This window comes from Pseudopipra pipra, chromosome 15 (assembly GCF_036250125.1).
Source record: "Pseudopipra pipra isolate bDixPip1 chromosome 15, bDixPip1.hap1, whole genome shotgun sequence".
NCBI classification, from domain to species: domain Eukaryota; kingdom Metazoa; phylum Chordata; class Aves; order Passeriformes; family Pipridae; genus Pseudopipra; species Pseudopipra pipra.
This window is the reverse complement of record NC_087563.1, coordinates 9,428,449-9,438,940: the sequence shown is the minus strand read 5'-3', so window position 1 is coordinate 9,438,940 and position 10,492 is coordinate 9,428,449. Positions and strand designations below refer to the sequence as shown.

At 49.1% G+C, this 10,492-nt stretch overlaps 1 long non-coding RNA gene across 3 annotated transcripts; it reads right to left on the bottom strand.

Moving 5' to 3' along the window:
- Positions 1–206: 206 nt before the first annotated feature.
- Positions 207–4,924, bottom strand: LOC135422310 (uncharacterized). 3 transcript variants are annotated; one of them, XR_010434423.1, is made up of 4 exons: positions 4,673–4,924; positions 1,615–1,707; positions 528–721; positions 207–415 (listed from the first exon to the last, which is right to left on the bottom strand). It is a non-coding gene; the product is annotated as an uncharacterized LOC135422310 (long non-coding RNA). The 3 variants fall into 3 exon arrangements; XR_010434422.1 differs by lacking the exon at positions 1,615–1,707 and having other exon boundaries at positions 524–721; XR_010434421.1 differs by lacking the exon at positions 1,615–1,707.
- Between the last annotated feature and the right edge of the window lie 5,568 nt (positions 4,925–10,492).

The window sequence follows — 10,492 nt, the reverse complement described above, 5'->3', positions numbered from 1 at the left end:
GTTGGGGCTGTGCTTGGGGAAATGCCTGGTGCGTTTCCCCACGAGGTGGAGGAGATGGTGGCTGAGAGCATCCAGTGCTGTCTCAGGAATACCTGACCTTGAGCAAGGTCATCTGTGTTTCTGTGTGTCTGTGTTTTCCAGCAATTAATGGGGCTACTGTGACATCATTATTTTCTAATGTATATTGAAAGTGCTCGGAGATCAGCTAGGAAATAATATAGGCAGGTATATTTATGGTATTTTTGTTCAGAGAGACTGAACCACTCAGTCTGGCCTCTGGCTTGATGTAAACTTTCACACAGATCTTCCTATCTGGCTTCAATGTTATGCAGTGTTTCTTTTTGACTCGAAGTTTTGGTGGGGAGAGGAGTATCTGTGGGGTGAGAAGGATGTGTTTTCCAGGGTCCTGAGCTGTCTGTAAGATAGGGTAGACAAAAACATGCTATTGTAAAGCTAGCAATGGGCATTTTTTTTTTCATTTAAATAGTTTTAAAAATTGTTCCTATAGGCCTGGAATCCTCACCCACCGAGTGCAGGACTGGGCTCAACATCAGATTCAATTCCTGATGAATCATTATTTCCACTACTTGTTTTTCATAATTGCTTTTGCTAATCCTCAGCTGCATTTGCATTTTCTTAGTGCTCACCATCCCCTTCATCCATGGGTACAAGTCATGAGGTGTCAACATCCTGCTTGTGTCCCTTGTGATGTTTGATGGAGCTGTAAACACAGGAGAAGATGATCTTTGGTGGGTGTAAATTATCAAAGCTGTGCTGAGATGAGTGGATCTATAGCAACTTACACCAGCTGCAGGAATGCCCACAGGATATTTCTTTCCTGCTGGCTGGAACAGCAGAAAGCTGGTGGGGGAAATGGCCTTGTGTAAGTAAGATACACAGCTGAGCAATTCTCTCCTTCTTTGTTTTGGTCTGTTAAATTTTAGCTAAATAAAATCAATCTTTTGGGTTTCCATGCTGATTCCTGTATAGAGTCAGGTGTTTTACAAGCTCTGTACATCCTCTTGGACATACAACAGCCTGTTGGACTGGAACCCCAAGACAGATGCTCCCTGGCAGCACACAGGGACATGCTTCTGATGGAAAGGATTATCAGGTTAAATAAAGTTTAGCTGCTTAAAACATGCAAATAACCAGAAACATAGTTCATATCTGTAATTCTTACTTATTCTGGTACTGATTCCACTTGGGTTCCTTGCAGTTGGTTAAGGGATGGGAAGGCAGAGGGTTTGTTTGAATTCTGCTGCATTTAACCCAATGGTGCTGTGTCAGAACAGTAAATGCACCCAAGTCAAACCTTGTCATAATGAAAGGAAATGGTTCTTTTTGAACTTAAGCTGAATTTGCAAAACATCCTACCCCAATGTGTGCCACCAAAACATTTCAAAATGGGGTCAGTCATAAACAACTTTATTTCATTCAGCTCTCCATGGAATAGGAGCAGAATGAAGGTCAGGAAAAATTACTGAATGGAAAAGCACAGGATCTTTTTAAATAGAAAAAGGAAGAAATTTCTCCTTCCCAGCTTTTCGGAAGGAATTGCAAACAATGGAGGTGAACGTGAAACCCAAGATCCAAACCCATCTCCTGAGTTACCTCCCCTGTGTAGGCTGGAGCTCCGCAGCCATCCGGCCTCGGGCCCTGCTCCTTCCAGCACCAGGCACATCACTTCCCCTCCATGTTCTGCAGCTGCATGTAAAGAATCATGGAGCCATTCAGGCTGGAAAAGACCTTTATGTGTGTGCTTCTCCCCCACTTTCTTTCATTCAGGAGCCCAGTGGGCAAACACTAATCCATCCTGACAGCTCTGCCCATCTTCCTGCTTTGGTCTGGCAACCAGCAAACAGCTTGATTAAGGTCCCCAGGGCTTTATTAGTGCAGCTTGTTGCCTGCAAATTAATCAACAGGTTTCCTGTGTTTAACTCTTTGCTGGAGCTGGTTGGGAACATTCTGCACTGCCGTGGGGATTGAATCCAGTCTTTAGAACTGGCTTTTAAATACCACACAGGAGAAATAACCCCAAGTGGTATTAGTGGTTTCTTGGGGTAGAAGGTAAAGAGATCCCGTGGGCTCTGCAGGTGCTGCTCATCCGACTTCCCATCTCTAACAGCAGTTTTAGACTTTCACTTTATTTCTCTTGGCTGTTCACCTCCCCGCTCCCCTTGTAAAATATCCATTATCCATGCAGAGGGCAGCCAGATGAAACCTGTACTTTGCTTAGTTATTTATAAGAAATCAGATGTGCTCTGGCCCCTCGAAGTGGAAGTGCAAGCAGAAATGAGACCTCCTTGCTGTTTTAAGGTTTGTTCTGGAGCATGGGCAGAAGTTGCCAGTATGTTGTATTTTGCAATATTATCTCTCAGACTTGGGACTTGTCCTTTAATTGTTTGGTCTCACCATACTGGGAGGAAAAATAACTATGTAACTGCTGTCGTTTACCTAAACTTCAATAATGAGCAGCAGATTTGGGGAGCACACACTGAGTTTTCAGGTGGCTGTGCAGATGCCAGCATGGAGATGACTGATGTTGTACGGATGTAATGGGTTGAACATTCATTATTTTGAAGATCACAGGATTTCCAACTTCTTACTTGCATGTGCACAGGGAAACCCAGCTCCTTAGCTTCATTTTCCATTTCTGTGCAGTGCATTATATCTATCTGCACATTCATGCCCATTAGCACTGTGTGTATCTGGTGGACAGACAGACACTGACTGTGCTCCCAGACGAGCCCTGGGAGACCAGCAGCACTCCGCACATGGAATTGCGTTCGATCTGATCTGGACTTCACCCCACAATGAACAATGGTGAGAACAGGCTGAGCCACGTAGTTTGTATTGATTATTTTTAGCAACAATCAAAGATGGAAGAAGAATGTGCCTGTAGGTTGGTTGTCTCCCTCAGTGGGAGGAGAGCAGCTGGCAGAGGAGAGCTGCCCGGGCCACGCTCTGTGCACATTCCCCCAGGAAGGATGTGTTTCTGCAGTTTGCTCCAGTTGGACAAGAGCAGTGTGCAGTGGGGAATTTGCCAACCCTCTGCCTTCAGCAGCTGCCGAACATCTGCCTTCTGGATGACGTACAAAGTCTCACAACTTGATAATAATTTTCATGCCTGTTTTACTAGAAGGCTTTAAAGCATCTTAGCGCTCGATTTCACTTTGTGAGCAGTTCATCCAGGTGTGAGCAGTTTTGCTGCACTCCATGTGCCAGTGGTGGGGGATGAGAGGCACAGAGAGCAGATGTGGACAAGCCCAAGGGTCCATGGAGGGGAGCTGTCCCTGTGCCTCTTCTAAGAGCTCCTTTCTGATCCCTCTGTAAGCTCCTGATGCTCCTGGTGCTGTCTCAGAGCTGAGAGCTCTCACCCATCCAGGACACAGCCCTTTCCCTGGGGTGACAGGTGGTCTGTGCACTCCACTGTAGGGCTTTTCCTCCTGTCACCTTCTCTCTTCTTCTCTGACCAACCTTGGAGTGCCTTGCAGGGAGCTGATTGCTCAGTGCAGGTGCTGATCCTTCAGCCTTACTGGTGATGGCAATTCTGTGACAGCCAGAGGTGATAAAGGCAAAGCTGCTTCTTTGGGGGGGACAAACCGGGGAGCTGAAAACCTGTGATTTAGTGCTTTATGCATTTCTGGCCTCAAGACCCATCCATTCCCTGTGATTGCAGGAGGACTTGTAACAGCAGCAGGAAACCAAAAAGTTAAACCCTTCTGTTTGGTTCCTTTGCCTCTGGTCTGGCTCTGGCTCTTTTCTGCTTGCAATAACCAGTAAATGTAACTCATGTGGGGTAGATCAAAAGGGCATTGCTTCCTGCCCCAGAGCAATGCAAAGGAATTTGCAAAGCCTGGGGATAGGGAGAAAGAGGCTCCAAATTTGGATCCTTGGCATCTGTGGGCGAAGCAGCGTGTAGCGAACAAGAGTCAAGCTTGTAGATACCTGTACCACCACTAAGAGCTCCCTGGCAGGAGACTGAAACACCTGCAGGAGCTGGAGTTCACCCATGATGCTGCCTAAGGATCTTCCCAGGTATCAGCAGAAAAGCATGAGCAGAGAAAGCGCTTTCTCTGTCATTTACAGTGTTGTAATAGTTAACATGCTCTTATGAGGAGGTTCTTTGCAGTGGATAGAGGGAAAAGTGGCAGTTCTGAAGGGTGATTTTAAGACAAATGTCTTCTGGCCATTATAGTCTTGAGGATCAAGGCAGTCTTGAAAGAGAACTGAGAGGTTGGGTACCAGCAGAGCTGAAAGAAGTTGCTTTATGCAGGGTTCTTGTTCATAGAATTGTAGAATATCCTGAGTTGGAAGGGACCCACAGGGATCATCAAAGTCTGACCCCTGGCCCTGGAAAGGACATCCCAACAATTCCACCCTGTCCTTGAGAGCATTGTCCAAATACTCCTTGAGCTCTGTCAGCCTTGAGGCCGTGACCACTGCCCTGGGGAGCCTCTTCAGTGTCCAACCACCCTCTGGGGGAAGAACCTTTTCCTAATATCCAACCTAAACCTTTCCTGACACAACTTCAACTTGTTAGCACGGTTCAGATGACCTTGCTGAGTCTGGCCTTTGCATCAGAGGCACAGCACTCAGTCTCCCATCAGTGAAGGCTTTCCCTACAGGACAGGAGTTTCCACTTTTGCCCATCCCTCAGGATATTTACATTTCTCTGTCGATGAAGGTGCTCAGGCTCAATCTCCTGTCTCCATCCCCCTTTGCCAGCAGGGAATGTCAAAAAAAACCACTAGAAACCTGCAAGCGGTGGGGTTTGGGCACGGGAAAGGAGACAAGACATCAGCTCAGTTTTCTGCGTCGTGCCAAGCGCAGCCGGCTGGGACACATCCCCCTGTCTCAGGTCTGTCACATCCCCAGCGCTCCTCTTGTAGTAGCTGCTGGCCTTTGCGTGGCGTGTGACAGCGTGGTGGCAGCTGTGACGCATCCATCAGCCATGCCTGCTGCCGAGCGTTCCTTCCTGTTGCCAGGCAAAGAGGGGTGACCTTTTCTGAGAGGAGGAGGAGATGGCGGGGAGAGCAATGGGTGGGTGGGAGGCAGTGGCAGCCTTGGATGGGGCTCCCAGGGCTGTGCTGTGCCCGGGGCTCAGGTCAGGGCTAGGTTTGGGCACACGGAGTGAAGCTGACAGTCCCTCCCACTTTGTGTGGTGTCGTGGGTGCAGAAAGCCCCATCCCCACCTGCCTACCTGGATTGAGACGAAGCTTTCCCCGGAGGGCCCTGCCATCCCTGTGGGGTGCAATGCCCAAGTTACAGGAGGAAGTATCAGGATGATGCTTGGTAAAAATGCTATTTATGGGCTGCTGCAGATGTGACTGTATTGCCTTTGGTGTAGGAAATTTCAGGGCACCACTGTGTCCCTCCACCCTGCTCAGCCTGAGGTGAGGCACCGAGCAGCGACCACCGGCAGTGGGTGTTTGGTCTTGTGCCCTGCCGTGTGACTTGTGCATAAAATTGTCCCATTGCCTGTACCAGAGGGGCTTTCCTGTGGCTCCAGCACCTGGACAGTGCTCTGTTCTGTGTGTGCCAATGCTGGAGTGAAACCCGGGGTCACTTCACTAGAAAAAGAAAATCTTTTCCAGGTATTTGAGGTCAGCCTGACATGGGAAACAATTATGAGCCTCTCAGTCTAGATTGGTACAAATGGTACCATCAATCCACAGAGATGGAGCTCTGTGTGAAGGGGTGAGGTGGAACAGTACCAGACATAACCTGAAATGACTTAACAAGCTGCTCAAGTTTTTAAATGCATGTGTCATTTTTTTTTTAATTTAAATTTCCTCTGACATTTCATAGGCTTCATCACTCAATGTGAAGCCAAGATCCATGTGAGTGTGTGCGGTAGGATTGTTTTTAAATTTTATTTTAAATACAGATGTCTGGAATAACTTTTTTGCACACACTGTAGGAGTGTAAAGGTTTCTAAGCAACATCATTTCATGCTGTTTGCATTAGAGAATGTAAAACAGGGTTCCTTTTTTTAAAAGTCTCTGCAGTGCAGGCATAATTACAGGATCCCATTATGCAGCATTGTGTCTACGGTGAAGCCTGCCCTAATGGAATATTCTGCCTTTGCTGAAGTCTTACCTGCTTTTTACCAAGGCACTTAAGGACTTAATTAGCGTCATTATAGACTGCCACCCCCTTCCTCAGCCCTGTGCATGAAGGGATAATGATCTGTCCAAGCTAGCATGCATTCACTTCCCATGGTTAACAGCACCACATGGAGGGAGTGTTTCGTAGCTCGCTGCTGCTATCTTGAATTGAACATGGAGGAGGAGGGGGGGAAAAATGAAAGCGTTTCCTAGGAGCAATAAATATACTCTGTGTTTACTTGGCCTGGTCTTAGCCATGGAGCTGGGATGGTGTTTGTCACTGGGAGATCCCTGGGGAGCTCCTCTGTCTAAAGCCTCACAATGTGCTGCTGACTGTGGCACAGAGTGGTGCCAGCTGCCTTTGTGCTCAGCCCTGCAGGTGTGGGCTGCAGAGCACCCACATGCACTCCATCCTTCAAAAGAGTCCCCAGGAAACAGCAGGAGCCACGTGGATGCAGCAAGCCTTCCTGTGATTTGGGATCCACAATGTGGATGTGCTGCGTGTGGGCAGCATCTTCCACTGACCTGTGTATACATCCGTGCATACGTGCCCATATGTACATGTGTAATTAGAATGAATGGAATGGTTGGTTTGAGTTGGAAGGTACCTTGAAGACCATCTATTTCCAACCCCCTGCTGTGGACAGGGACACCTTCCACTAGACCAGGTTGCTCCAAGCCCTGTCCAACCTGACCCTGAACACTTCCAGGGATGGGGCAGCCACAGCTTCTCCAGGCAACCTGTGTCAGATCCTCACCACCCTCACTGTGAGGAATTTATTCCATATTCTAAACTAGTTCCTGCCTGTTGCTCTTGCTGGGCAGTAGGTGCTGGAATTGCTCTGAAAGATGTGTTCAGTGGGTTGGTGTGACAGGAGGTGTGGGGCTGGAGGGCACTGGTCTGGTGCTGAGGGAAGCTGGAGAGGATCATCCTGCTGCTACATGACAGCATCCACAAAGCTCCTGTCAGCTGGATGGTCAGTTTTGATCCCTAGTGCTTTGATGCTAAACAACATTTGCACTGAGCTGCCCAATGGAGTTTTATAAACATCTGGGGGCTTTTTGCATTTTACGAGATGAAGAGTGTTGGCTTTTGTACCAGAGACGGGGCCAAAGGAGTTTTTATTGCTGGTTAGGTAACTTCTCTGGCATGTTGCATTGGGAGCTCTAGACATTATTAATGAGGTGTGTGAGTGCTATGGTGCATGTGTTGTTTTGTGTAATGGCTGTTGCTGCTGAGCCCTGTGCCAGGATGTGTCCATAGTGTTTTCCTACAGGTGTACAACTCTCAGCCCCCTTCACCTCTTGTGTCCTTCCCACCCAACCTGCTTCAGGGTTAGTGCTCCCCCAGCAAGTTTCCTCTGGAGTTTTGCTAACATCTTGTGGGGAGGAAATCTACCCATAACCTCTGCTCTTTGTAGTTCTTGGTTCAGGTGGGAAGGGAAACTAAGGGAATAGTCAGGGGGTTGGGAGGTGGTCCTGTGGGATATGGCATTTCTGGACATGGAGCTGAGCTGCTTTCAGAGAAGCTTTTTGAAGGCTTGTGGCCCAGCTCTTATGAAAAGTAAAGATAAGAAGGAATGAGCTGTGATGCTGATGAATTTTCCTTTACTCACTTGAAATCCTGAATGTCACCTGCTTGCTCCCTCACCTCAGCAAATGGGTCTGACCTGGGATGATGCAAGGAAGTCGCCCATGCTGGTGAGGAACCTTCAAAGTCCAGAGCTGCTCCAGGGCCTCCTCATCCTGGTCTAGGGGAAGGTGTCCCTGCCCATGGCAGGGGGTTGGAACAAGATGATCTTTAAAGTCCCTTCCAACCCAAACCATTCTGTGATTCTACGATCTCCTGCTCTGCTTTGCTTATCCAGGATGACTCTCCTGCATTGTGTGCTCCTAGAAAGGACTGCTGCAGTGATGCATTGCCTGTTATTTCTTATACAAGAGCTACTTGGCTTCTTCTCTGGCTCTTGCAGCCTCTGCCCTCAAGGAGCTGTGTGTGATCCCTGCTCAGATGGCTGGGGACATCTCCTCAGCCTCTCACCCTGCCCCACAGAGCAGTGCTTGACATGTTATACATCTGACACAGGTGGTGCAGGCAGTCCTGGCCCCCAGCACAAAGCCCCTCCAAGCTACAGCTGTCCCTCATGCTTTCCAGGGAGGTGGCCGGATGTCTCGGGCAGTGCACGTTCCATTTTGCTTCATAAACACTGAAAACGGGGCCAGATGGAGCTTTATAGGTTCACATCATCTGCCCTATGCTCTGTGTATTTTAAACAAACCTGGGAGGGGGTTTGGGCTGGATCCTTGTTTGTTCTTGAAGGAATTGATGCGGGCTTCAGAGTCCTCATCCATCCATCTTCCATATGGAGATAAAAAGTTTTGGCTGAACACTGCTAAATGTGCCGTCATCTATCACAGCGGAGGCGGGATTGTGTCAAGGAAAAATAATCCACCATCAGGCTCAAAGGAAGAAAAAGAGGGAAAAAAAAAAGAAGAAAGAAATAAGATTTCCAGTGAAATGCATTGCTTTTAAAAATCCAATTCACCCTTTGCCAAGTCATTGTTTGGTTTTAGACTTGTTTCACATGAAAGCAACCTTTAAAGGTTACTTTTATCCCTCTTTAATGAGCTATAGAAATGAGCCTGGCCTGCTACAGGGCAGAGGCCAGGGATGGGACCGTGTGTGGAGTTGATGCTCCCCTTTGGAGTGGCTGTGTGAGCTGTACCATCAGCTCCCTGGCTGCCAAATTCTGTAGCCAGCAGCTTTCAGCAAGAGAAATGAAAGAGGACCATTGATGTATATCTCTCCCCTTACTGTGGTGGAAATTATGTATGCTGCAGTGTGTGTGGGAGACAGAATAGACATTGCTGTGTGTATTTTTATGAAGCATTCTGGATCCTGGGGGCCAGGTTTCCTGGCACCCCTCCTGTGCTGGGTGCTGAGCTCTTTGGAGATGTGTCCCAGCTCTTGGAAACCTGGCCTCTGCAGTGAGTGTCAACCATCTGCAGACCTGGCCCCCATCCTGCCCATGTGAGCAAGGGGAGACCCAAACCCCCACCCCAGGAGAGTCCTGTGGTGCCTCTTCTTTCCTCTGCACTGCCCAAGTGTGTTTTGGTGGCAGCCAGGGTGTCTGAGCACCTCTGCAGGGATGGACTGTCCCAGCCCTGACCAGCAGGACAGTGTCCAGCTCCTTAAGTGCCTGGCTTTGCTGTCACGGGTGGGCACAAAGGGGGCTCCCTCAGCTCCACACAGTAGTGTGGCTGCATGAGCTAAACAAGACAGGCAAAGACAGCAGCAGTGTCTCTAAACAAGGCTCAGCAATGTGTGTCTGTGGATTGAGCTCTTCCTCTTTCCACCAGATAATCTTTTCTGCCCAGGCATCAGGCATGAGTGGTTCCAGAGCCCCCTAGCCCAACTGGGAAACCTCCCAAACTGTGGCTCAGCCTTTCCAGTCCGAGGGCTGCTGCATTTTCTCTCTCTGCTTCCAATGGCTGTGCTAGTAAAACATCTCTCTCATTTTTCTTCTGATGCACGTCACGCTGTTTGAAGCTGTTAGAGGAGACCTGGCTGATGCAGAAGGAGCAGCAGTGGGGGGTAAACAAGTGGTGCCGTGCACAGAAAACCCAATGCACTTGTGCCTCCTTGTGCTGGTGTGGTTGTGTGTTCTGAGACAGGACCCTTTGGAAGAGCCCCGTCTGCACCAGGGTTGAAGGCAGCTGTGAGGGGCTTGGTGGTGATGCTGTCTGTGTTCCAAGGGGGCAGATTTTCACATCCCCACCGTTGGGATGCCAGCAGCAGTTTGCAGTCAGTGTGGAGCTCTGCCTCTGGCCCCTGCACCAATCTGGCTCCTCATGGAGATGAGCTGAGGGACTGAGTGGGCTCCCTGAGCCCAGCAGTGAATAGGTACAAGGTGGCACTTGTTTCTAAGTCCCTGGATTACCAGCCCATGCTCCCTCTGGGGCCTGCTTGGTATGGATTGGGTGGGCTTTTAACATAAGCTGGATGTGCTGTTGCTGCCGCCTGTGATCCCAGTGATCCCAAAATCTCTGGGGCTGAGGGCCTACTGGGTGCTTGGGGAAGCAGAGAGGAGGTTGGCAGCTGCTCAATTCTTGCTGAACAGACCCCTCTGCCCCTGGAGGCTTGAGACAATGAGGCAGCTGTACTTACAGATGTGGTCTTGCCTCTCCTTTTCTACACGCATGTTGCTGTCCCTGGACATGCTCTGGGCTTCCTCTGCTTATATTCAAGTCGTGGGTTTTAAAATCCCTCCCTGTGCTGCTCTTGCAAGGGCTGGAATTGACTGTGGCTTCATGTGCCCTCTGCACCTTCTGGTGCCTCCTGTGCTGGGCAGAAGCAGGGGCTGAAGGGTGTTTTGGGC